Genomic DNA, 26,036 nt, shown 5'->3' with positions numbered 1-26,036 from the left:
TTGACTCTTTCAAAAGTAATTAATTCCTTTGCAGAACTTGGATTTCGTGGAGCTTGAGCTTTGCATTCAATCGAAAGTAAATTTTCAACTGTGAAGATCCGAAGTAACTTCAAGATGTCTAATTGAATAAATTATATGTCGAGACACAAAAAGCCATCAACTTCCAACACTAATCAGTTTCCAAACATTTGTCGAACTATCGTGAAATTTGGATGTTCGGGAGGCGGGAGGCGGGAGGCGGGAGGCGGGAGGCGTGGCGGGGGGTGGGGTGAAATTAAGCAAAACAAGAAGCAATGCAATACATTTACCTGCAGGTGATGAGTTTTTTTTAGGATCAGTTGAAAGTCAAGCTGAGAAAGTTCAACCTAATTTACAGCTGACTCTCAAGGGCAATTATCTATTATGTCAGCAGTCAATGAATTAGAAAAAACAACTCGATGTGTGGAAAGGAACTCGACTGGTCCAGGTTCCTGGATGAGGTGTGATAAGGCAAGGCGTTATCAGCGGAGTAGAATTTTCTGGAAATATGAGAAATGGAATGTTAACAGTCTTCTGCTGTCCACATTCGTAAGAAACTGTGCATTCAGAACTGAAATTGAAAATTAACGATGAAAATCAGACTTAGCCCTCTGTTTGTGGTGTAGTATTGTTCAGAAAAATAGGTTGTTGCTGAGACTAAAATTGACCAAAATAATCGATGGGGATCTTATCCACGACCTCCGTTGGAGCAGTTGGTGTGGAGAGCTCAGCTTGAAGAACCAAGTGCCAATTATTCATCTTGGCTGTCTGAATTGCTCAGTTAAACAGACTCCCGATTTAATGAAAAAACCTTTGCTATCAGTGCTAGATGTTTTCATGTCAGCATGTTCCGATATGAGAGGACACTCCATGGAGTAGATGTGACTTAAATTTTGACTCTAACTTCAGAGATGTTGACACATTTCTGCCCCAGCACAGCACTACCATTGGTATCAAATCAAACTGAACAAAGGACGAGTTCCCTTAGACATTTCCTTTCTGCAGACTCTGCCATTGGACCGTTCAGGCCCGATGTAGGAATAGGGCGTGGTGACATCTGTTCGCAAGTGGATCACTTCATTCTTGCTCACGATCCATAAACCGTAATTCATTTTGAACTTCTTAGCCATCAGCATGATAAATGTTACGTAATGCATAGGATGGCTTCTCGAAAGAAAGAGCGAAATCTTATTCAATGCAGACGCAAATTGAAGTTGTCTCTGGTCGACCAGAAGACAGATATCGTGAAACAAAGTGAATACAGAAAACAATCAATGTTTTCTGGGAGTCAAAAAGATGTACTGGAAGAACGGAAACATATATTTGGAATTAAAGTCACATATTACTTCCAGACTAAATGTTCTTGAACCGTTATCTTAATTTGACCTTCATGTCCACCATTGCTGCAAAAATTCTCTTAACAAATCAGAACATTGTGTTCTTTGATATTGTCTCCTTCATGTTTCTCTTGATTTTGAAACTAAAACCGAGCAATAGTAATGCACCCTATTTCACTTGCAAAGATCAGAAGAAGATCAATTTATAAGAGAACAGGAATAAAGCTACGTCTGTCTTTCAAGAGAAAACACAGTTACCATTTCGACTCCAAAAAGTCTTCTTCAGAAGTCTGCGCAATGAACTCGTAATAGTAGACCGAAAACGAAAAGAAAAGCCATAATGCCGCGAATACACCACCCTCAAGCGCATCAAGTCCTACTCGAATATGCTGAATGAATACTGCAAACATCAGTGGGGAACGGAACAAAGCTCATTCTGCAGTTGTCAACCTGTTATGACGTAGTTTGTAAAGTCAGAAATATGATTAGGTAAAAACCGGGATGAATGCAGAATATCAGAATGTGGGATCAGTCTGCTGAGTTACACTGAGAGTGTGGGGTCAGTCTGCCCTTCCCTCGGTGAGTATCACTGACTGAGTGGCATCAGTCTACTCTTTCCTGTTCGAGTTACATGGAAAGAGTGGCGTCAGTCTCCTTTTCACGGAGTGAGTTATTTGGACAGTGTGGGATCGGTCTGCTCTTCCCTGGGTGAGTTGCATTGACAGAGTGGCGTCAGTCTGCAATTTCCTAGTTGTGTTAAAGTGATCGCGTGAGGTCAGATTGCTCTTCCCTGGTTGAGTCACATAGACAGATTGGCCTTCGTCTGCTCTTCCCTGGGAGAGTCATATTAACAGAATGGGGTCAGTCTGCTCCTTTCTAAGTGAGTAATATTACAGAGTGCACTCAGTCTGTTCTTCCCTGGGTGAGCTACGTTAAGAGAGTGGTGTCTGTCTGCTCCTCCACGGGCGTGTTACTTTCTCAGAATCGTGAGAGTCTGCTCTTCTCTGTCTGAGTTTAACAGCAAGTATGGTTTGATCACTGTCTTCGCTGGATGATTCACATAGACAGAATGGAAAAAGTCTTCTCTTCTCTGAGTGAGTTACTTTGACAGAGTGGGGTCAGGCTCGTCTCCCAGCTTGTGTTTCATTGACAGAATCAGATCAGCCTGCTCTTTCCTGGATGAGTGACAGAGATAGAATGGGTACAGCCTGCTCTTCTCTGAGTGGTGTCAGTCTGCCATTTGCTGGGTGAGTTACATATAAAGTGTTGGGTCCGTCTGCTCTTCCCTGGAAGACTAACATTGACAGAGTGGCGTCAGTCTACTCTTCCCTGGGTGAGTTACATTAACAGAGTGCGGTCAGGCCATAATTTCCTCATTGAGTCACATTGATCGTGTGATGTCAGACTTCCATCCCCTGGTTGAGTTACATTGACAGAGTGGGGTCCATCTGCTCTTCCCTGGGTGAGTTACGGAAGCAGTTTGGGGTCTGTCTGCTCTCCGCAATCCAGGAACTCCATCTCTAGTGGTTTCTTGTCAGTCCCTCCAAACTAATTGCATGTAGTAATTCGACACTGCAAGCGGTCGGGAATAAATTGAGGAGAGGTGCAGGGTAGAATAATTAAAGTCAAATGCACTGATGCCTAGGAGACATGACACAAGATGTGAGTGTGGAGCTGATGGTGCAAGGCTCAGTGTCAGTGCTATTGGTTCAGCATTTATTGCTCACTGTTCGCAATGACTCACACACCACTGCTGTCAATTCACAACAATGAGCCTGTTCATCTTGGTTTGAAAATCCCTGCGTGTGTATTAACGTGGTTAATGAGACGCGAGAGGAGATGAGCACATCCTCTTTATTCTGTCAGTTTAAACAGACGAAAATATCTGTTGGATGCCAATGCAAGAGGATACTGTCTTTTTCTGTGCCTTTATAGTGGGGCATGCTCAGCATTGAAATGTCTGGTTTTGCACAAGCAGAGTTTGATTGCCATTCATACTGAGCAACATTAATACAGAAAACGCGTTTTCGAATTCCTGTGATCAAGTGGTTCAGGCATTGCACATATGGACGAGAAATCTGGCTCTTAACATGGCGCCATGGCTTAGCTGGTGAAAGCAGCTCCCATCACACTGGTGCCTGCTCATTGTATTGAAAGCTCGTTATTCCTCGCAAGTATTGTGTTGCTGATCGAGAAACTCAGTGTCCTGTTTGAATTGCTGTACATTCTGATTTCGTGTTCCGGCTTCATTTTCCTGGTTTACATCCAGTAGTGTAGGTTGCTCTTTTTAACTAGTATTTTAACCTGGAGATTCTTCCCGCCGTTCCACAAGCACTTCTGCTTCTCATCCTCTTATTCTCATTCCTTCATTCCCAGTTTTGTGGAAATTAAGTGGTGGGGCAGGAGACACTGCAGCATTCCCGGGAAATGTTGTGGTAATGGCACTGACACCACGACATGAACACCCTCATTCTCTGCTGTCACCATTCATTCGTTGTACACCAACAGTAAATGCATCGTTGTTCTTCTTCAGCTATCATGTAATTACTTTCTTTTTCTGTTGGATAAGGAATTCAACTTTAACTTCGAAAAGAGTCTTTAGATTTTGAGGAAGAAATGTCTCCTTGCCTCAGGTCGAAGTGACAGACGCATGATCCAGAGAATGTGAGACTACTTCGACCGACTCCAGCCAGGCGTCAGAAAGCCTCTCAGCAATTCGAATCTCAAACTGTCTCTGAATGTCAGGCTTTTCAAGAGCAGAAATGGGAAATGAGGGATATGGACAGCCAGAGAGTCGGAGAATGTGAAAAAGGCCCAGGAGGATACAAAGACAAATATAAAAAAAACAAAGACACATATTGAGGCAGACACTGAAAGAAACAATTCTCCATTCGGCCTGACTGCTAAATAACGGAAACTAAAAGGAAATAAGACCATAAGACATAGGAGTGGAAGTAAGACCATTCGGCCCATCGAGTCCACTCCGCCATTCAATCATGGCTGATGCGCATTTCAGCTCCACTTACCAGCGTTCTCCCCGTCGCCCTTAATTCCTCTAGACAACAAGAATCTATCAATCTCGGCCTTGAAGGCATTTAGCGTCCCGGCTTCTACTGCACTCCATGGCAATGAATTCCACAGGCCCACTACTCTCTGGCTGAAGAAATGTCTCCGCATTTCTGTTCTGAAATGACCCCCTCTAATTCTAAGGCTGTGTCCACGGGTCCTAGTCTCCTCGTCTAACGGAAACAATTTCCTAGCATCCACCTTTTCCAAGCCATGTATTATTTTGTACGTCTCTATTAAGTCTCCCCTTAATCTTCTAAACTCCAACGAATACAATCCCAGTATCCTCAGCCGTTCCTCATATGCTAGACCTGTCATTCCAGGGATCAGCCGTGTGAATCTCCGCTGGACACGTTCCAGTGCCGGTATGTCCTTCCTGAGGTGTGGGGACCAAAACTGGACACAGTACTCCAAATGGGGCCTAACCAGAGCTTTATAAAGTCTTAGTAGTACATCTCTGCTTTTATATTCCAACCCTCTTGAGATAAGAGACAACATTGCATTCACTTTCTTAATCACGGACTCAACCTGCATGTTTACCTTTAGAGAATCCTCGACTAGCACTCCCAGATCCCTTTGTGCTTTGGCTTTATTAATTTTCTCACCATTTAGAAAGTAGTCCATGCTTTTATTCTTTTTGCCAAACTGCAAGACCTCGCACTTGCTCACGTTAAATTCCATCAGCCATTTCCTGGACCACTCTCCCAACCTGTCTAGATCCTTCTGTATCCTCCTCACTTCCTCAGTACTACCTGCCAGTCCACCTAACTTCGTATCATCGGCAAACATCGCTAGAATGCCCCCAGTTCCCTCATCCAAATCATTAATATATAATGCGAACAGCTGTGGCCCCAGCACCGGACCCTGCGGGACACCGCTCGTCACCGGATGCCATTCTGAAAAAGAACCTTTTATCCCAACTCTCTGCCTTCTGTTAGACAGCCAATCCTCAATCCAAAAAGTGGCCATTGAAACATAGCCTTCCACCAGCTCAGGAAAATGAAAGTAGCATGACAGCTGATTAAGTCCTTTTAAGATTGTAAATTCGATGTTTGTAAGCTCAAGAGTGACTTTGATAAATATCCTGATTTGACAGGTAAGATTATCATTTTCCCAACAGTATAATCTAGAAATCTATAACAAACCTGTTTCCTGTCCATCTTAAGGAAAAAAAAAATCTGTTTCTCTCCACAGATGTTGCCAGTTGAAGAGTGTTTCTCTATCAATTCTCGTTTTTAGTTCATATTTCCAAAACCTGTATCTTTTTGATTTTTGATAACCTGGCACAAAACCAAGCATTACCAGGTTCGGACCAGTGGTAAGAAATACTGGTACCACGATATATTTGCACAATAAAACATGCATTCCCTGTCCGAGAATAGAACCAACACGACTGCGGTTAGAATTACAAATCCTAACTACGAGATTACACGGAATGAAGACAGACGCTCTTGCACTTATTCTCAATGAAATGGATTTTCCATTCTATTTATGATCAGTTTCACTGCAGATGGGTTTCTAATCGTCTTCAAGTTTTGCAGAATGGAAAATCCCATTTGGCCCATGGTGCAGTCTGGTTTAAAGACATTCATCTATTCTATTCCCAGTTTCCAGCTTTGATCCATAACCTTATGTGTTCTGATGTTTCCAGTGCAAATGGCAGTGAGGTTCTCGCTTTGATCTTAGATGACACAACAATGGGATTGACGTTTGACATAGGCACACTGTGTTATTACCCACAGAAAGAGACACACAGACACATTCCCCGAGAGTCCATAGTTCTCTGGATTTGACCAGCTCCTTGGGCTTCACTTCAGATGTCCGCTCCAACATGCAAGTTCCACCGCCAATAGGCAGCTTTTGGTTAAACCAAAGCCAGTTCTACAGACAATGAGAGAGGTTGCTCTAAGCTAGAATTTGAAGTGGACGAAAGAAACTGTAAATTCGAAAACCCAAACCCTTCCGTTCCTGACAGACAACAGGAATGGACTAGCACGCTGCATCCTCGTGATTTTAAATGCGAACCGACAATCCCGAATTCGACGTCAGGCGTGTTACCAATTCCGTCACTGACCCAAAGACCAGGTCTGGCTGTAACAGTTTGTCTATAGGCAATGTAAACGTCCACCTCAGGGAAACAGCTTTCACAAGGTGAAAAATCAGCAAACATAATCACCGTCACTGTTTCACTTGGAATGCCCCACTCTGTGAAACATTTCCTTTCACTGTACTTTCATACTTGAAGTTTTCTACATTCCAGAGCCTGAACTAATTCAGCGAGAAACCACTGGTCATTTCGAGCCCATCATCCGGAATGAGGCGAGTTGAACGTTGCCTTTCTTGCTGCCAACACATCAGCGCAGCTCAAAACGAGCTCGTGTTAGCATCAGTCTTTACTTAACTTGCTGCAATATATCTGCTGAACAACATCAGATTATCACAGCATTGCCTTCTTCACATTGAAACCAAGGGTGATAATATGAACCGACTTGGAAACTTGGAGAGAGAAACACTGCTGACGAAGACGATTATGACGTGAAGAGCAGGCACGAGAGTTTGTACAGGTCCCAAAGGCTACTGCAGTATCAATGGACATCCCTGCATACGAGTCTGAGTTTGCATTGCCCAGAACAGGCTTTCATTCCATGCCAGGAAATGAAGATTTAATTCTCTTCTTGTGAATTATCCGAAGGAAAACTAAATCCTGGTTGCACCCAGAACACACACACGGATCCTGCCAGAACAATTCAGTGATCGATCAGCATCTGTCTGGAAGGACAATGGCAAAAATACAAGCGAAAACGATCACCGCAATTACCCCTCCAAGGTTCTTGCGTTTCCCAGTTGAAAATGTTTCGCTGCTTCTTCAAAGTCACTTCATCCAAATCCTTGCCTCATGTCATCATGCCTGTACCCCGCTACTGAGGACATCCAGGGTTCTGTGGAGTAACTCAAAATCTCAATCTCTCGAGTAATTAGGGATTGACGGTGCATCCCATCACATTGAGCAATGACTTTGTCCCAGTAATACGTTTCCAAAAGCTGCAGTTTCTAAGGGAACACTTGCAAGCTGTCGGGAATAAGTTGTGATTCAGAGATGCCGGTGTTGGACTGGGGTGTACCAAGTCAAAAATCACACAACACCAGGTTATAGTCCAACAGGTTTAATTGGAAGCACACTAGCTTTCGGAGCGATGCTCCTTCATTAGGTGTTTGTGGAGGGCTCGATCGTAACACAGAATTTATAGCAAAGATTTGCAGTGTGATGTAACTGAAATTATACATTGAAGAATTGATTGTCTGTTAAGCCTTTTTTTAAAAGTTGCATTCTCGGGTTAGCTGTTAACAATGGTAATAGCTAGACAATATGTTGAAGGCGTTAGCCCCTGCGTTCTCTGTCTATGACCTGATGTTTAGATTGATTCCAAACCAAAAAGTGAGATAACAGAGTTTTACGTAATTTCATGCAGTTTTTGAGCTCAGAGTTCTACATGAATGTATGTAGTTTCTGAGCAAAGTGCAATGTAACTCTGAAAGTACCAAAAAAAATCATCACACAAAATATATGTGTGTGTGTGGGTCTTTGTCTGTGTGTGTGTCTCCAGCGAAACCAAAAACTGACAACTCATGAACAGAAACAGAACTGACAAAGAGAACATATTTTCATACAGACGGACTCATGAATGCTGTCTGTGAGGCAGAGCGAGTCGTCTGGGTCATGAGCTGCTCACACAAATTGCAGCGAGTCAATTCCAAATGGTGCTTTCAACGTACTGGCGCCTTAGAGCACCAATACTGCCAGGAAAGTGCTCAAGTAACATGAATCAGAACTGACTAACAATGAACCATTAAAAGTGAAGATTACCAATTACAGTCTCGATTAGACGAGGTGAACAATTGGGCTGATGTCTCCACCGGATCTAGAGTACCAATCACCAGCCTCTCTCATCAGGACAGAAATTAAGGAAATTATGGAAAAGTAACCAAGTTTCGTATCGCAATTTCCCTCCTTTTCGCAACAACAACAGAAAACTGTGAGCAGACTCAATGTAGAACCTAATTTCACATCAACAGGGAAATAAATATCTCCATTCACTTCCAGAGAAACTGTGAAAAATGCAAATTGTCTGGAATATGAAAGTTTGGCGCAGCCTGTTTTTAAGTCGCATATTATGCTGGTGGCCTTTCGAGCTGGAGGGGAACGTGACAACTACAGCAGAAGGGGAAACCAGCGTGGGAACTGACATGTTGGTTGTTTTCTGCTGTGCCACATCACAGCCGGGTTCGTAGAAATGACTACTTTTTCTGTTCAACTTTAACAAAACTCATCCCTGCAAAACGTTGCCAGATTAATCCATTAGCACACGTGGCCGCGCTGGGATACAAACACAAGGCTTGTTAAGCCTTGTTAAGAAGTGGAATCTGAAATCAGAGTCTCAGGTTGCTCAGCCAAGCGAGCACATAGGCCAAAACCAGAATCCCAAGAGCATGTACCTGATGATACCATGCAGCATACTCACAGCAACTGTACCAGTTCTGCAGAATAAGCGGTGAGGAGGAATTGCTCTATCTGATCGGTCGTACTTGTTGTTCTCATCAGAAACTATGGCTTTGAATTTGCTAGCCCATATCTGCTGCCATGCTGAAACGGAATGCAATTCCGATTACTCGCTGTATAAAACTTTACTCATTTTCTCCCCTCAGATAAAGTGATCACTGGAGATGATGAATTCTGCTCCTGCCAGAAACGCCGACTCTCCTGCTGCTCAGATGAACTGAAAAACTTGTTTAGCACTGGAATCGAGAATGGCAGAACACGTAGCAAGATTATTCGAAACCCAGAGCCAATAAGAGTTCCAACTTTCATGTTATTACTCCATAATAGTGCATTATCCAGCAGAGCCATGAACAACTGCCACCTGGCTGCAAGCTGAGTTGGAAACCTATGTCGGAATCAAGGACATGTGACTCACTTATGGTGGGTAAATCAAACAGTTCTCACTTTGAGGTGTGCAAAAATTAGTTCCTATACATATTTAGGGAAGGTCAAAAGCGATCTGAGATGTCAAAGAAGTGGTCACTGTTCGTGATTGCGCTTTGTTCGAGTTGTGAAAAGGCGTCCCGCTTTAGTCGCATTCTCGTTTCTTGTTGATGACTGAATCAGACAGAAGGTATTTCACCAGAGCTGCACGTGACTTGCAATCCTCTCCCTCGCTGTCATACTTTCCTGGAACTCTGAAAACAAGAAAACAAAGTACATACTGTCATTTGGCAGCCTGTCTGTGATCTCCTCATTTTCAGTTGCAACATGGCTTAGACTTCAGGCCACACGGTAATATTAGACACAGTATGAGAACAAGAGACGATAGTTCATCTGTGCCTGTAAATCTTTTCATTCTGAATGAACTGTATCCGTGTCTGCTACTTCGAAACTCGAATATGTGAACTGCTCCAAACTATGAATGAGGATTTCTGGTTTTGGTTGACACACGTTGAGAAACGCCAGACAGCGTTCAAATGAAGCTTTCAGAGCACATTTTCGGATGCATTTGACAGAGACTAACATCATGAATCCAGTGTTCTCTGTGACAGGAGGAAATAAATGTTCTCCTTGTTACTGATCCAGGCCACCTTCGCATGTCAAGCAAATGCGGTACTGTTGTTACAGAAAGGATCAGTGCCCGGTAACTGTGTCCTTAAAGTGGACATGATCGAAAAAAATAAAGAATTCCATGTTGAAATGTCCAGGAAATATTGGCTGAAAAGGCGCAGACAATTTTGCCTGCAGCGCCAAGACAGAGGAACATATGTAACTGCACTCTTAAACAGGATGGCCAGCAGTGATAGAAACATCGCCACAGATCAAGGACCACTGCGAATAGAAATTTGAAAATGAAATTCACGCAGCAGGTGTTCGGAATTATATTCTTTCCACCGCTACAGTAGTATTGGGCGAGTAAATTCAAAACAAGGCTTGCTGATGAGTATGCAATAAAGCCCCATCAATCATGATATGAAAGACTGCCGTCCGTAAAGAGGAAGCAACAATGTTTCTTCTAAGCTTTGTACTGGGCCACTTTCGCACAAATTGATACTGCTACTCTCCAGAAAATATCAGGGCTCGCGGCATGCAAACTTAGAAATGGTGACCATCAGTGCTGGAAACATCCCTACATATTCAGAACATGGAAGAAAACATATCGAATTAAATCGAAGATGGAAATTAATTGGACTGATATTCCCTTTCACCACAACAGCTAAAATGTGCGGGGATATACAGAGTAAGGTTTACTGACCGGGTCAGAAAGTAATTACCTCCACATATCTTGACACACAAGCCGATCTTTCTTTCTGTCCGTTTTTTTTTTGAAGCGCCGATCCTTTCCGTAGGAGATGAAGATGATTACTGCTCCACCACAGGATCACAGTGGGGCCAGAGACCCGATCGAGCTGCTCAGAACAGTTCGTGTTTGCCGAGAATCACTGAAACTGAGATTGATAACACGAAGACACGGTGGAACAGCTGCCAACACATGTGGTGGGTTTTGGGACGGATGAGGACCCACTCTGGGAAAAATACTGGATCCTAAGACTGGGGAGTAAGTGTTCAGGGAGAGGACTGGAGAATGGGGTTAAGAACGATATTAGCCAAGATCGAATGGTGAAGCAGACCAGATATTCTGAAAGCGCTAACCGTCCTCCTTTGTCTTCCAATCTCAGGCCATTTGGTATCAAAGGAAATAGAAACAGAGTTATTTGTTCAGTTGGAAGTCCTGGGCAAAGTGAGAGATAGAACAAGCATGATACAATTTTAGAGACTGGGAAAATGTTTGGAGAGGAAGCAATAAATGTGAAGCTGGATATTAAGTTTGAAGTCAGGGCATATTCAATAAAAAGGAAGTTTGCAGAAAGGCAGAGGGACATGTAGATGGAAAAAGAAGTGTCACCAGTCCCGAAATCTCATTCGGTTTTCATTTTCAAGATGCGACCGGACCTGCTGAGATTTTCCAGAAATTTCATTTGTTGATTTTGAAACAGAAGATGGGAGTGATCCTGGACCAATCAGCTCTCCAATGTTCTAGGAATATTTGACTTACCCGTTCGATCAGATCACATTTGTCCCACACTGAAACCTCAGAATCCTTCCACACCCCCACCCTCGTTACTGTCAATAAACTGTTCATTACATCAACTTACATGAGCACACAACAAGAACAATTGCAAGACGTTCGGGGAGAGCTCCGTTACGTTCCATCAGCACATTATAAATCAGTTAATTGTTGTTCAGGACCAATGATACATTAAGCCATCTCTGTCAGACCACTAACAAATGGCCATTCGCGTTCTGTGTTTTTGAACACTTTGGTTGGTGCACGGATGTAGTGGAATCTCACGTTTTGAAATGGACATCATTCATAGTATTTTCAGCTGCACTGATAAAGTTGTCTCTGGCGCTTCCAGTAAAGTGCAGACAGTTTTCACTCAGAAACCGACATGTGATCAAAGCAGGAGGACATATGTGTCAACGAAAGCAACAAGAATGCTCCATCAGCGTTGGTTTGCAGTTCTGCATGTGGAACGAAGAGCTGGAACTCTATTAAACAGTGAAAACGACTATTATGGAGCTTGGTCGCACGACTCTCTGATTAAAAACCTCACATTTCACCGAACTGAGATATCCAGGCTTGGCACACGACGAATTAGTTTGCTATTTTATTCTGAGCACAATTCACCTGGCACAGCCATTTGCAAAGATCCAGCTCATTCCTCCCAATCACAAATATCATAATTCACATCTTTCACTTTTGTTATTTCTTCAAAACATTACAATCTATTTAACACTTGTCCCGGCATTTAAGATTCAACCCGAATATTTTCATATGAAGTGATTTCTAGTCACTCTGGCAGACAGCAAATCAGTCGGAAAATTACCTTAGGAGATCCAATCATTTCTGTCCACAGTATTGGGAATTTCCCATCTGCTGATGAGACAGAGTCCTCACAATCAACATTTTCTTTGTTCTTCCTGCCTAAAATGTTTACCACTACTTATTTTAAAGACAGGAGTTTTGTTGATAACACGTTCCAAGAACAGGAACAACCTTCCCATCTCCTGAAGCCGTTTCCAATTTAAAATGGAAGTTTTGTTCCGTTCCCACGGGAAGAGCAGTTAATGAGAAAGGAGTTTCCACGAGCTGTGTCCCAGGGTTTGGCAGGAAGCCCTGATTGAAGCTGCAGTGGCCGCTTTCAGTTGGCATCGGGGGAATTGGAGAACATGGTGTCGTATTCTGCTGCGTGTAACTGTCTTGCTCCCTGTGGACGCGGGGTGAATCATGGATGAGTTTTCGGAACCACACTGCCTTCCAGTCTCTGGCCATCTGCTATCTAAGGAAATAGAAACAGAGTTATTTGTTCAGTTCGAAGTCCTGGGCAATGTGAAAGATGGAACAGTTCTGATACAAAATTGGAGACTGGGAAAATTGTTGGAGAGGAAGTAATAAAAGAGAAGCTGAATGTAAAGTTGGAAGTCAGGAGACGTTCAATAAAAAGGAAGAGTATGCAAAAGCAGGTGGAGATGGACATGGAAAAGAAGTGTCACGAATCCCGAAGTCTGAAGTGAATTTAAATTTCCAAGATGCTCCCAGACCTGCTGAGAGTTTCCAGTAATTTCATTTGTTAGTTTAGAAACAGAAGATGGCAGTGATCCTGGACCAAACAACTCTCCCGTGCTCTGGGGATAATTGACTGACTGTGTCTATGTCCCACACTGAAACTTCACGATCCTGCCGCACCTCCACTCTCGTTACTGACAATATACTGCTCATTTCGTTAAACACAAGAAGAACAATTGCAAAACGTTGAGGGAGAGTACCCTTCGGTTTCCATCAGAACGATCTGAATCACTGAAAATTGGTTCAAGACCCATGTGACATTGATCCGTCTCTGTCAGACCCCTCGTAAGTGGCCATTCGCTTTCCGTGCCTTTGAACACTTCGGGTGGTGCACGGTTGGTTTGGAACCTCACGTTTTCAAACGGACATCATTCATTGTATTTTCGGCTGCACTTATAAAGTTGTCTCTGGCGCCACCAGGAATATGGAAACAGTGTTCACTCAGAAACCGACGTGTGATCAAAAGCAGGTTGACAGATGTGTCAATGAAAGCAGCAAGAACATTCCCCTGCGAAGGGTTGCAATTCTGCACGTGGAACGAAGAGCCGGAATTGTATTAAGCAGCGAAAGCGCCCATTGTGAGGCTTGCACCCACCACCCTCAGATTAAGCATCTCACACTGCACCGACTGAGCTAACCAAGCACGGTGCACTGTGGATTAGTTTGCTATTACATTGCGAGCATCATTCATCAGCAATTTGTTAGGATCAGGTTCATTCTTCGTAATCACAAAAATATCATTCACACCTTTCACTTCAGTTATTCCTTCAAAGCATTACAATCTATTCCGCACTTGTCCCGGGATTTAAGATTCAACCTTAATATCTTCACATTTTTACCCTCACCTTTATGTCGCTGATGTGATTTCCGATCTCTCTGGCAGACAGTAAATCATTTGGGAAATTACCTAAGGAAACCCAATCATTTCCGTTTACAGTTTTGGGCATTTCCCATCTGCTGACGAGACAGAGTCGTCTCAATCAACACTTTATTTGTTCTTTCTACCTAAAACCTTTACCACTTCCTATTTTCAAGTCAGGAGTTTTATTTATAACACGTTCCAAGAACTGGAGCAACCTTCCAATGTCCTGAAGCCCTTTCCAATTTAAAGTGAAAGTTTTGCTCCTTTCACACGGAAAGAGCTGTTACTAAGGGAGTAGTTTCCACGAGTTGTTTCCCATGGCTTGGCAGAAAGCCGCTGATTGAAGCTGCAGTGGCCGCTTTCTGTTGGCATCGGGAGCTTGGAGAAAGTGATGTCGTATTCTGCTGCGTGTCACCGTCTCGCTCCCTGCGGACTTGGGGTGAATCATGGATGAGTTTTCCCGGTTATAATGTCAATACATGGTCGGGGAAAATGCTTGTGCTGAAATATTTGAGGCTTATTCCCTGGCTGGGCTCCAACCACCAACATTTCAGCCAACTGCGCTGACCATTTGAGATACAGAAACTGGCAACGCAGATATCCAAAAGCAAAGTTATCGACGGGATATGAGGATCTGTCGGACAGCAGGAACTTGCGTTGTTTTCAGAGACGGTCACTGATTTTATCACCGAGAGTGTAAGCACACTGAGGATCTGCAAACACTCAAATTAAAAGGCATCCACACATGCGCAGTTTTCTCACCTACATCGCCACATTGTTGCTCATTTTCAATGCTCGTATTCGAAGCCACGATTAGATAGAAACTGAGACTTACATACCAGCACATTAGACCGCTCGACCACGCTACTACACCAAAGCCAACCCTCAGCTTTGTTATGACTAGTGTTTCAGCATGGATTCACTTCAGGCACTTAGACCTCGGAAATTTTGTAATGAAATTGGCATAATTTAAGAAGAAAGACCAAAAAAACTGTACAGACTAAGAACAGGCCCTACGTCCATTCAAGTCTGAGCCGATCCAAATCTACTGTTTAAACCTGTCACCCAATTCCTAAGCATCTGTATCCCTCTGCTCCCCACCTACTCATGCATCTGTCCAGACGCCTCTTAAACGTATTTACCGTGATTACCTCTCCCGTCTCTGCTGGGAACGCGTTCCAGACACCCACCACCCGCTGTGTCAAGAAGATGCCGCGAGTATCCCTCTTAAACTTTTCACCTTTCACCTTGAAAGCGTGACCTCTCGTTTTTAATCCTTCAACCTGGGAAATAAAACTTTTCTCTATCTACCCTGTCTGTACCCTACATGATTTTGTAAACTTCAAAAAAGGTCTCCCTCAAACTCCTTTTTTCCAATGAAAACAAACCTAACCTACTCAACCTCTCTTCTTAGATTGTACCTTCCATATGAGGCAACATTTGCTTAAACATTTTACACGCCCTCTCCAAAGCATCCACATACTTTTGGTAATGTGGCGACCAGAAAATTACACAGTATTCTAAGTGTGGCCAGACCAATGTATTGTTCAATTTTAAGATGACTTGCCAGCCATTTTATTCAATACCCCATCCAATGAAGCCAAGCATACTATATGCCTGCTTGACTACTCTATCCACCTGTGCAGCAAACTTCAGTGTATAATGGACCTGCACTCACAGATCTCTCTGTCCATCAGCTTTTTTCCCCCAAACCTCTTCTGTTCATTGTATAACCCCATCTAGAATTAGACTGACCAAAATGCGTCACCTCACATTTGTCTGTTTTGAACTCCAGCTGCCACTTCTCCGCCCAACTTTCCAGTATATCTATATCCTCCTGTATTCTTTAACAGTCACTTATACTTTCTGCTAGTCCAGAAATCTTCGTGTCATCTGAAAACTTTCTGATCATTGCAACAGTGCACTCTTCCAGATCATTTAAGTATATCACAAACAACAGTGGCTACAACACTGACCCCTATGGAGCACTACTGGTCAACTTTCTCCATTTCCAGAAACTCCATTTAACTGCCACTCTCTGTCCCCCATTGCTCAACTAGTTCTTTATCCACCAGTGCAGAACACTCTGCATACCATGTTACTTTAAGTTCTGCATTTGGTTACCATGGGGAGCCTTATCTAACTCCTTACTGAAGTGGATGTATATGACATCAACAGCCTTTCCTTCATCTATCAAGTTGGGCACGTCCCCGAAAAACTCTATGCCTCTCACTGATATGCACATTATTTTCTAAATATGAATAGATCCTATGCCTCACTACCTTCTCCAGAAACTTTCCCAACACTGATGTTAGGCCCATTGTTCTGTAGTTATCCGGAATATCCCTACTATCCTTCCTGTACAGGGGACAATATGACCAACGTTCCAGTCGGCCAGAACCTCACCTGTGCTGAAGGATGCCACGAAGATATCTGTCAGGGCCCCAGCTATTTCCTCTCTCACATCACTCAGGAACCAGGAATAGATCCCATCCGTGCCTGGGGATTTGTCCACATTAATTACCCCTAGCCTGCCCAACACAGCTTCCCTACTTGTGTCAACATGATCCAGATTAATCAAATGTCTAACTCTAGACTCAACATTCATCATGTTCCTCTCCTCAGTGAACACTAATGCAAAATAATCATTCAGAATCATACTCACTCTCTCAGATTCGACATACAGCCTTCCTTAATTTTCCTTTAGTGGACCAATCCTTTCTCTGGCTACCCGCTTGCTTTGTATATATGAATAATAGGCTTTAGGATTCTCCTTAATTGTGCTAGCGTGAAGTTGCTTCATGACCCCTTTTAACCCCCTTGATTCCTCGTTTCATACTTGTCCTACTCTTCTCATGTTCCTCCGGGGACCATTATGTTGTTAGCTGCCGAGGCGTTATGTTTGCTTCCCTTTTCCTCTTGGCGAGTCGTACAATTGTCCTGTCATCAACAGTTCACGAATATTGCCTTTCAAATCCTTTGCCTTCAACGGCACATGCCTCTCCTGCACTATTATTTACCTAGCTTTGTAAGCCTGACACATATGAACTGTGGACATTCCTACAAATAGCTGTGTCCAATCCACATTTCCGACCTCCTGCATAATTTGGATATAATTAGCTTTGGCCCAATTTCGTACTCTTTCCTCAGGACCACCCTCATCTTTGTCAATGAGTATTCTAAAACTTACAGAATATTGGACACTTCCTAAAGAAATCACCCACGGCAACTGCTATCACCAGCCCTGGCTTATTCCCCAAGATCAGTTGCAATATGGCCTATTCCCTCGTCGGACAATTGATATACCGCTCCAGAAAATTCACCTGGAGGCTTCTTACAAATGGCATCCCATCCAGACCTCTGACGCTAAGAGTATCACGGTCAATGTTGGGAAAACGGAAATCTCCAATCAACACTAAATTATTGCCTCTACGTCTTTCCATGATCTGTTTAACTACTCTTTCTTACACCTCACGCTCACTGTAATACAGCCCCAAAAATCTAACCTCACCCTTCTTATTTCACTGCTCCATCTCACGACAAAAGCCCTACATGGTGTCCTCCTATCGCACAGCCATGATATCATCCCTGACCAGCAATGCAACTCATTCCCCTTTTACTTCCCCCCCTGTCCCGTCTGAAGCGTCTATATCCTAGAACATTTGGTTGCCAACCATGCCCTTCCGTCAACTAAATCTCTGTGATCGCAATAACGTCATATTCCCAGGCACCAATCTAAACCCTAAGTTCATCTGTCTATACTCGACACATTAAAGTAGATGCATTTCAGGCCACCAGTTCTTTTGCATTCATCTGCTCTCTGCCTACTCTTCCCATTATTAATGCTGGCTTCCTGATTCTTGGCGTTTCCAGTTTCCACCTCACCTACCGACCTGTTTAATCTTGTGCTTCCCAGCCCCCTGCCACATTAGTATAAAACCTCCCCAACAGCAGTAGCAAAAACTCCTGAAAGGACATACGATCCCGTACGGTTCAGATGTAGATCGTCAATTTTCTTATAGTCCCACATTCCCCAGAACTGGTCACAAAATCCAACAAATCTGAAACCCGCCCTGCAGCACCATTCCTCAACTCACGTGTTCATCGTGCCATTTTTAAAAATTCATTTCTACGCTGGCAGTCACACAGCACCGGCAGTAATCCTGAGATTACTAGCTTTGTGGTCCTCCTCTTTAATTTCTATCCGAGCTCCCTGAATTCTCCCTGCAGGTCCTCATCTCGTTTTTGTTTTCGTCAGTGCCTGTATGCACCAAGACAACTGGCTGTTCACGATCCCCTTTTCGAATGCTCTTCAGCCGATGGGCGACATCCCTGGCCTGAGCACCTGGGAGGCAACATAACTCACCAGAATTGCTGACACTCCACAGTGAGTCCAACCACAGCTCCAGAGTGGCCACGCGGTCAAACAAGTGCTGCAGCTGGACACACTTCTTGCAAGTGTAAGTTTAGAAAACCTTTACAAGGATTTGCAAGGTTTGCCGTGCTTGGACATGAGAACGAAACTGAATAGGCTTCGTCAGATTCCCAGGAGCTTCAGGGCTTAGATATGACCTCACAGAAGCTTATAAAATCATGAGGAAGACAGACAGAGTAAATAGTCAGGGAGCACTTCTTCACAAGACACGCGAGTTCAAATCTACATAGTAAATGTTAAATGTGAGAGAGGAAAGATTTAAAAGGGATGTGAGGGACACATGTTTTTCACACAGAACCTTTGTGTGCGTGGAATGAATCGCCACATTTAGTGGCAGAGTCTGGTGCACTCACAACATTTCAAAGGCATCTGAATAGACAGGAAGACCTCGGAGAGAAAAGGCACAAATATTGGCAGAAATGTATGGATTAATTTCGGTTATCTATTCAGCAAGGGCAAGTTGGATTGCGGGATTTGTTTCCATGCTCGACAAGTCTGAGATGCTCCAGCCACCGGCACCGGTTTGAATACACCATTTGCAAAAAACCGCATGATGTTTGTTACTCAGTCAGCGAGCTTGGCTATTTTGTTTGGAGGGTGGATGAGCCTAACCGATCCAGAGATGATGGTTTTCCGGATATTTCCTGCCAATGACCATTCTTCTTGACACTTTCCCAAGTTCACCATCAAAGATTTTGGCTGAAGAAAAATACCTCACATATCGCATTACCCACTTTGCTCTCCAGCGAATCCAAAAACTGACAGCTCTTATCGGGGAACAGAATCAAAACTGAAAAGGCAGTACCATGATCAGACACACCGAAGCTGAAGTGCTGTCTGTGAGGCACTGTGAGTCGTCTCTGACATGAACTGCTCGCACAAATAACAGCGAGGCAATTCCAAACCTACTGGAGATTTAGTGTATTGCCAAGTCCCAGAAAGTGCTCAAGTATCATAAAACAAAACACAACAACGAACCATTAAAAGTGAACATTTCCAAGTATATCCGTGATTAAATTCGGCCATTCATGCGCCGGTGCCCCCATCTGATCGAGAGAGCCAATCACCTTTCTCCCTCACCTGGACAGTAATGAAGGAAATGAAAGCATAGCAACGTTTCACATCGCGATTGCCCACCTTTTCGCCACAACATCAAAAAACGGCGAACAGATTCAATGCAGGATCTTCTTTCGAAATAACGGTGAAATAACTATGTCTATTCACTTTCAGAGTAAACAGGGAACAACGCAAGTTGTCTGGAATATGAATAACCAACATAGACTACTTTGGTCCCAGATTCTACTGATGCACAGACTTTCACATGAAAAGGTACCTTGGGTGATTGCCCTACACCCAGAAATCTTCTGGCTGCCTTCTGTTTGCCCTGTCAGATTAAACTTGTGCTGCTCTAATCGAATTTGTAGTTCTTGCCATTTGTCCGTATTGCTACTAGGGATAGCTGGTCGTGGAAACTCGTGAATGCCACACAAATTCTTTGCCAAAATTGGATAGTCCCACAACGTGATTCGCAGTGCACAAACTTTGCAATGAGTATATGCCACACGGCAAGTTAAAACGCACGCTTCTATTTATTAAAGTAAGTTTCTAGGAACTGACAGCCAGATTCCTCCTTACACTCGGAATTATGACAACACATAAACCAACAGCCTCTCTCAGAGACAAGTGACCAATGCCCATCTTGTGCCGGACAAACGTAGTTGACAAGATTGCACGCAGGGACTGCACAGAAAACTATAGAGGAGAAGCAGACAGACGACTATCGAGCCGCATTCATGCAGTTCAGTTACCCTGTAAACCCCATGCACAGCTGTTCCTTGCAGGGACACACAGGGATCTGAGTGTCTCTGACTCCGGGACTTGGATCTCGGATTATATGACCGTCTGCAGCACTGGTTACTTCCTTGTGTGAGGTACCTCCCGATGGAACATATGTAACACAAGATAGTTTATTGAGAAATACATCCAAAATAGTACCCAAGAGACGTATTTCTGTTGTGTTTCTCGTCCTGTTCCGGAAATGACATCCAGCATTGCACTTATTGTGTGCTTCCTGACGGTTTGGTGCATGCTTCCTTGTTCGCATTGTGTGCAGTAACCTTCGTTTTAGCTGCAATTACGTGTGTTTGAAACCCAGGATCACCGGCCTCTATTTTGTTTTCCTCTTCTCGTGCGCAATTGCAATACAGTAAACGATCAATTAATATTGGAAAATGACATACACAGGCGTGTGAAAAGCCCAGTTTCCGTGGCAATTATGCAATGGTTAGAGATTACTTTGATTCAGGAGATAAGGATGGAAAGTGTGTTTGGGTAGAGATGAGGAACATTGAGGAAAGAGGAAACCAGCCGGTGTGGCTGACAAGAACACTAACAGTAAACACAGTGTTAAAAAAAAGTAGAGGAAAAAAAACCGCCTGTGAATGATAAAAGAAGGCAAGAATTATGGGAGACATTCATTTCCCTTCTTCCTCTCCTGTTTGAATTGGAAGAAACTTTGAAGAAAAACAATCAAAAAGTCACATTTGCCCATCGAACAACGTGCGCTGTACCTTGGTCATTGATTACTGAAGATTAGAATACTTACAATGTGCAAACAGGCCCTTCGGCCCAGCAACTCCACACCGACCCGCCCGAGACCAAATGCATTCCTCTCCTTTAACCCCGTCAATTTAGCACGGCGATTTCAACTAACCGGTACATTTTTGGACCGTGGGACAAAACCAGAGCAAGCGCACGCAGCCACGGGGACAACGTGCAAACTCCACATATTAAGTTCCTTGAGGCGGGAATTGACGCTGACTCTGTGGCATTGTGAAACAGCAGCGCTCACGATGATGTCAGCGTGAGATGGGACTTATTTGCCTTCTTTAATTGGGAAAAATCTCTGTCATTGTGAGCATCTGTAAAGATCGGTTCCTTCGCCAGAAAAAGAAATGAATATGTCATTAAACTTTGTTTGTTTCATGTCCAAGAATACTCAGATCAACAGCTCCCTTGATTATCTCTGCTGGTCATGTTCGCAAAGAGATCTAGCAAATTGCCAAGTGTGATTTTCCTTTCAATGTATCATTTTGACTCAATTTGGCTGCAAATATCTTGTCCTAACTTTGTGCTTTTCTTCTTTTACATTGGTGTCTCGCACCTTACAAATGACAGCAAAGGTCTGAATGGAGATGGAAACATGTAACTCAAGTCAGCGGCAGCTTTCAATGAGATCACGGCTGATTTGATCAATGCTCAGGGCGAGGCGCTGTCTGTAGTCATGGCCGAGTGGTTAAGGTGATGGATTAGAAATCCATTGGGGTTTCCCCACGTAGGTTCGAATCCTGCTGACTCCGTTATGAAAGCTTACCTGCTGGAACTATTCAAAGTTCGGAAAGCCTGTTTTGCAAACCAGGCCTGTAATTTGATTAGACTTGAGAAACTCGAGTTCTTCATCAGAAATGCTCCACATTTAAAACATTATCTCTGTTTCTCTTTCCAGATACACTGCTCGACACATCGGGTTTCTGCAGTTGTTATTGAACGCCCTGAGCAGAAGTGCTGCTTTTCATTAGATTCCTTTCATCCCTTGTCCTCTGTTCTCTGACTCTGGTCATTGGCAACACTTCCTCCTTCTCGTCAGAGTGCTCATTCCCCACCGCCCCCTCTCCCATCATTACAAACGACCGCAGGAAATTGCCACTTAACCATCTTATTCCAAAGTGAAACTCACCAGCCTAGGAACTCTCTCCACCAAACGGGACTTCTCATCCCTGGACATGGTGCAAGCCAGAGGATTGTGAAGAGTTACTGTGAAAATATTGTCAGTTGGCAGGTGGAAAAATGTTTAGGAAGCAAACCATATAATTTAGGCTCCAGCTTTGGAAATCTTGAGAAACCCTTTGGGAAATGGAATCATAGGAGATTGAAGAAGTGTAAATTGTCAGTCCGAGTAGAGGAAGGGACATTGACTCTGATATTCTCGGCACAGGAACTGATCTGAGACATTGAAAGAATTCTCGCTCCCGTACACGAGGAATACAAACTTCATCTGGACTGTGGGACAATGAAAAAGTCTGGAACACTCAAGACAATATCCAAATATTGACTGAGATCACTACAGTACGAGTACTATAGATGGGTCAGTTTTTGTCCACTGTGTGCGGGAGGGCTTCCTGACACAGTATGTAGACATGCCTTCAAGGGAAGTAGCCACTTTCGATTTAGTACTGGGTAACGAGCCTGGCCAGGTTTTAGATTTGGAAGTAGGTGAGCACTGTGGAGACAGCGATCACAATTCTCTCAGGTTTACTTTCGTGATGGAAAGGGATAGGTGTACTCCACGGAGCAAGAGTTTCAGCTGGTGGAAGGGAAATCACGATGCAATGAGGTAAGACTTGTGAATCGTAGAGTGGGGTAGGAAACTGTAGGGGGTGAGCACATTAAAAATGTGGGGCTTATTCAAGGAAAAGCTCCTGTGTGTCCTAGATAAGTATGTACCTGTCAGGCAGGGAGTAAGATATAGAACGTGTGAGCCGTGCTTTACGAAGGAAGTGGAAACCCCGGTCAAGAAGAACAAGAATTCTTCTGTTAGGACAAAACGTGAAAACTCAGTTCGAGCGCTCGAGGCTTCCAACGATATCAGGAAAGACCTAAAAAGAGAGCCGAGAAGAATCAGGAGGAGACATGAGAATTTGTTGGCAGATAGGATCAGGGTTAACCCTAAGGCTTTCCATAGGTATGTGAGCACTAAAAGAATGACGAGAGTTAAATTTGGGACAATCAAGGATAATAGTGGGAAGTCGTATGTGGAGTCAGTGGAGATAGAGGAAGCACGAAATAAATATTTTTCGACAGAGTTCGCTATAGATAATGAAAATGTTGGCGAGGAAGATAGAGAGATACTTGCGTCTAGACTAGAAGAGATTGAGGTTCACATGGAAGAGATATTAGAAATACTGCAGAGTGTGAAAATAGATAAGTCAGCTGGGCTGGACGGGATCTATCTGATGTTGTTCAGCAAATGCACGACAGGAAGGTACAAATCAAGCTGATGCTAACAACGGCTCGTTTTGAGCCGCTAATTTGCAGTGAAGTGGCGGCGCCAATAAAAGGTGTCACGCAGCTCGTCTAATTCCACATCCTGAGCTCGAAATGACCAGATGTCTCTCGCTGCGTTTCGGCAGGGTCTTGCTTAGACGACACCATGACACGTTTTCACTGGAGTGGATCATGAAATCGCGTCGGGACTGCGAATAAAACGGTGGAAACTTCCAGCACAGACGCAGGCGACCCTGAAGCAGACAGCTGAGGACAAATGTTTCTCCTTTGCCAGTGAAAGGCACTGCTTCACAAATTGGAAACTTCGAAGTGAAGCAGTGTTGGTGATTCTCTTCACTGCTTGTTCACCTTTTTAATTCTGATTCCGTGAAAGTCCATGGCATTACATATCGACATTCTGCCAGCGGTGAGCGTGTCTCTTGAGCCAGTGGCGTAATGGATAACGCGTCTGACTTCGGATCAGAAGATTGTAGGTTTGAGTCCTATTTGGCTCGAGGGGAATGTTTGAATTTAACCGTGCCCCACGTTGACGCTCCCCTGTGAAGCCCTGCTGGGACGTCGCTTCTGTGCTTCCACATTTGAAACTTGCATTTGTCCTGTTATCCATTTCAAATTCCAGCCCTGTTATCCATTTCAAATTCCAGCTCACCACAACGGAGCCCTCTGTCGCTTTGGGGGTATCTTTCTGTGTGTCTCCCTTTGTGGGTGAAAATGAGCAGAAGTTCCTCAAAAGAGTTACAAGTCGCTGTGCAAAGGTCACACATCTGCCTCATTATTGTGCCATTTAAGAACACAGGATAAAGTCGTTGACATTGACTCTCAGCACCGTGGCCCGGATCGTATTCCCGCTCATGGAATGGTTGTATTGTTCAGCTAACATATCGGTGTACCAGTACTTCTGCAGATTTTCCGAAGCTAGCAGGTCATTGGTTTTGTCCAAAACATTATGAATGTTAACATAATACGAATAGCTGCAGTTGCTGGAAATCTGAGCCAAAAACAAAAATTGTTTGCGGAACGCAGAAAGACTGGCAACAGAAACATCGACTTTCCTGCTCCTCGGATGCTGCTGTGCTTTTCCAGCATTTTCTGATCTAAAATCAGGTTTCCAGCATCTGCAGTCCTCACTTTTGCCTAGTTCCTTCAGTGTCGCTGGTTCCCAATTCAAGAACTCCATCTCTAGCGGTTTCATGTCTGTACCTCCATGCTGTCGAGTTGAAGAGTGAAGAAAAGTAACTCACCCCCTCCATCTCTGGGGTAATTAGGCGCTGAAAGTGAATCGTGTCACATTGAAGTATATCTACAAGCGACTTAATCTCTGTCTTTTATTGGGAACCATCTCTTTCATTGTAATCATCAGGAAAGACAATTTCGTTCACTAAAAAAAGAAATGAATATGTCACTAACCTTTGTTTGTTTCATGTCCAAGAATACTCAGATCAATAGCTTCCTTGATTACCTCTGCTGGTCATGTTCGCAAAGAGGTCTAGCAAATTGCCAAGTGCGATTTTACTTTCAATAAATAATTTTCAATCAATTTTGCTGCAAATATCTTTTCCTAACTTTGTGCTTTTCTTCTTTTACATTGGTGTCTCGCACCTTACAAATGACAGCAAAGGTATGAATGGAGATGGAAGCATTTAACTCATCAAGTCAGCGGCAGCTTTCAATGATATATCGGCTGATTTGGTCACTGCTCAACATTGCAGCTTTGTCTGTAGTCATGGCTGCGTGGTTTAGCTAAATGATTAGAAGTTTTTTTGGGTTTCCCCACGTAGGTTCATGTCCTGCTGACGTACGTTATGAATGCTTTCCCGCTGGAACAATTTCTACTCGACGTTCAGAAAGCTTATCTTGCAAACCACACCGGTAATTTGATTAGACTTGGGAAACTCGAGTTCTTCATCAGAAATGTTCTGTATTTAAAGCATTATCTCTACGAATGACGAGAGTTAAATTGGGGACAATCAAGGATAATAGTGGGAAGTTTTGTGTGGAGTCAGAGGAGATAGGGGAAGCACTAAATTAATATTTTTCGACAGTGTTCGCTATAGAAAATGAAAACGTTGGCGAGGAAGATACAGAGATACTTGCGTCTAGTGTAGTAGAGATTGAGGTTCACAAGGATTAGGTAATAGAAATACTGAAGATTGTGAAAACAGACAAGTCCCCTGGGCCGGATGGGATCTGTCCTAGGATCCTTCTGGGAAGCAAATTAAGAGATTGGTGAGCCTTTGGAATTGATCGTCAAATCATCGTTGTCTACAGGAATAGAGCCCGTGGAATGGGGCATAGCATATGTTGTTCTCTTGTGCAAAAAGTTTCGTAGAGACAACCCTGGTAATTACAGACTAGTGAATTCACTGCAGTTGTTGGTAACGGGTTGGAAAAGGTTATTATAGATAGGATTTATGACCATCTCGAAAAGAATAATCTGATCTGGGACAGTCAGCACAGTTTTGTGATGGTTAGGCCTTGCCTAACGAATCTCGTTGACTTTTTTGACAAAGTGACCAAACAGGTAGGTGACTGTAATCCCGTTGATGTGGTGTATATGGGTTTCAGCAAGTTGTTCGATAAGT

General features: G+C 43.6%; 2 non-coding genes across 2 annotated transcripts; both read left to right on the top strand.

Annotated features, from left to right (window-relative positions):
* The first annotated feature begins 21,667 nt into the window (after positions 1–21,667).
* Positions 21,668–21,749, top strand: trnas-aga (transfer RNA serine (anticodon AGA)). The gene has a single exon. It is a non-coding gene; the product is annotated as a tRNA-Ser (tRNA).
* Positions 21,750–23,875: 2,126 nt separating this feature from the next.
* trnar-ucg (transfer RNA arginine (anticodon UCG)) lies at positions 23,876–23,948 on the top strand. Its single transcript has one exon. It is a non-coding gene; the product is annotated as a tRNA-Arg (tRNA).
* Positions 23,949–26,036: the final 2,088 nt, after the last annotated feature.

The sequence above is a fragment of the Chiloscyllium punctatum genome, chromosome 29, assembly GCF_047496795.1.
Source record: "Chiloscyllium punctatum isolate Juve2018m chromosome 29, sChiPun1.3, whole genome shotgun sequence".
Taxonomy (NCBI): Eukaryota; Metazoa; Chordata; class Chondrichthyes; order Orectolobiformes; family Hemiscylliidae; genus Chiloscyllium; species Chiloscyllium punctatum.
This window is presented reverse-complemented; position numbering and strand designations above follow the sequence as displayed.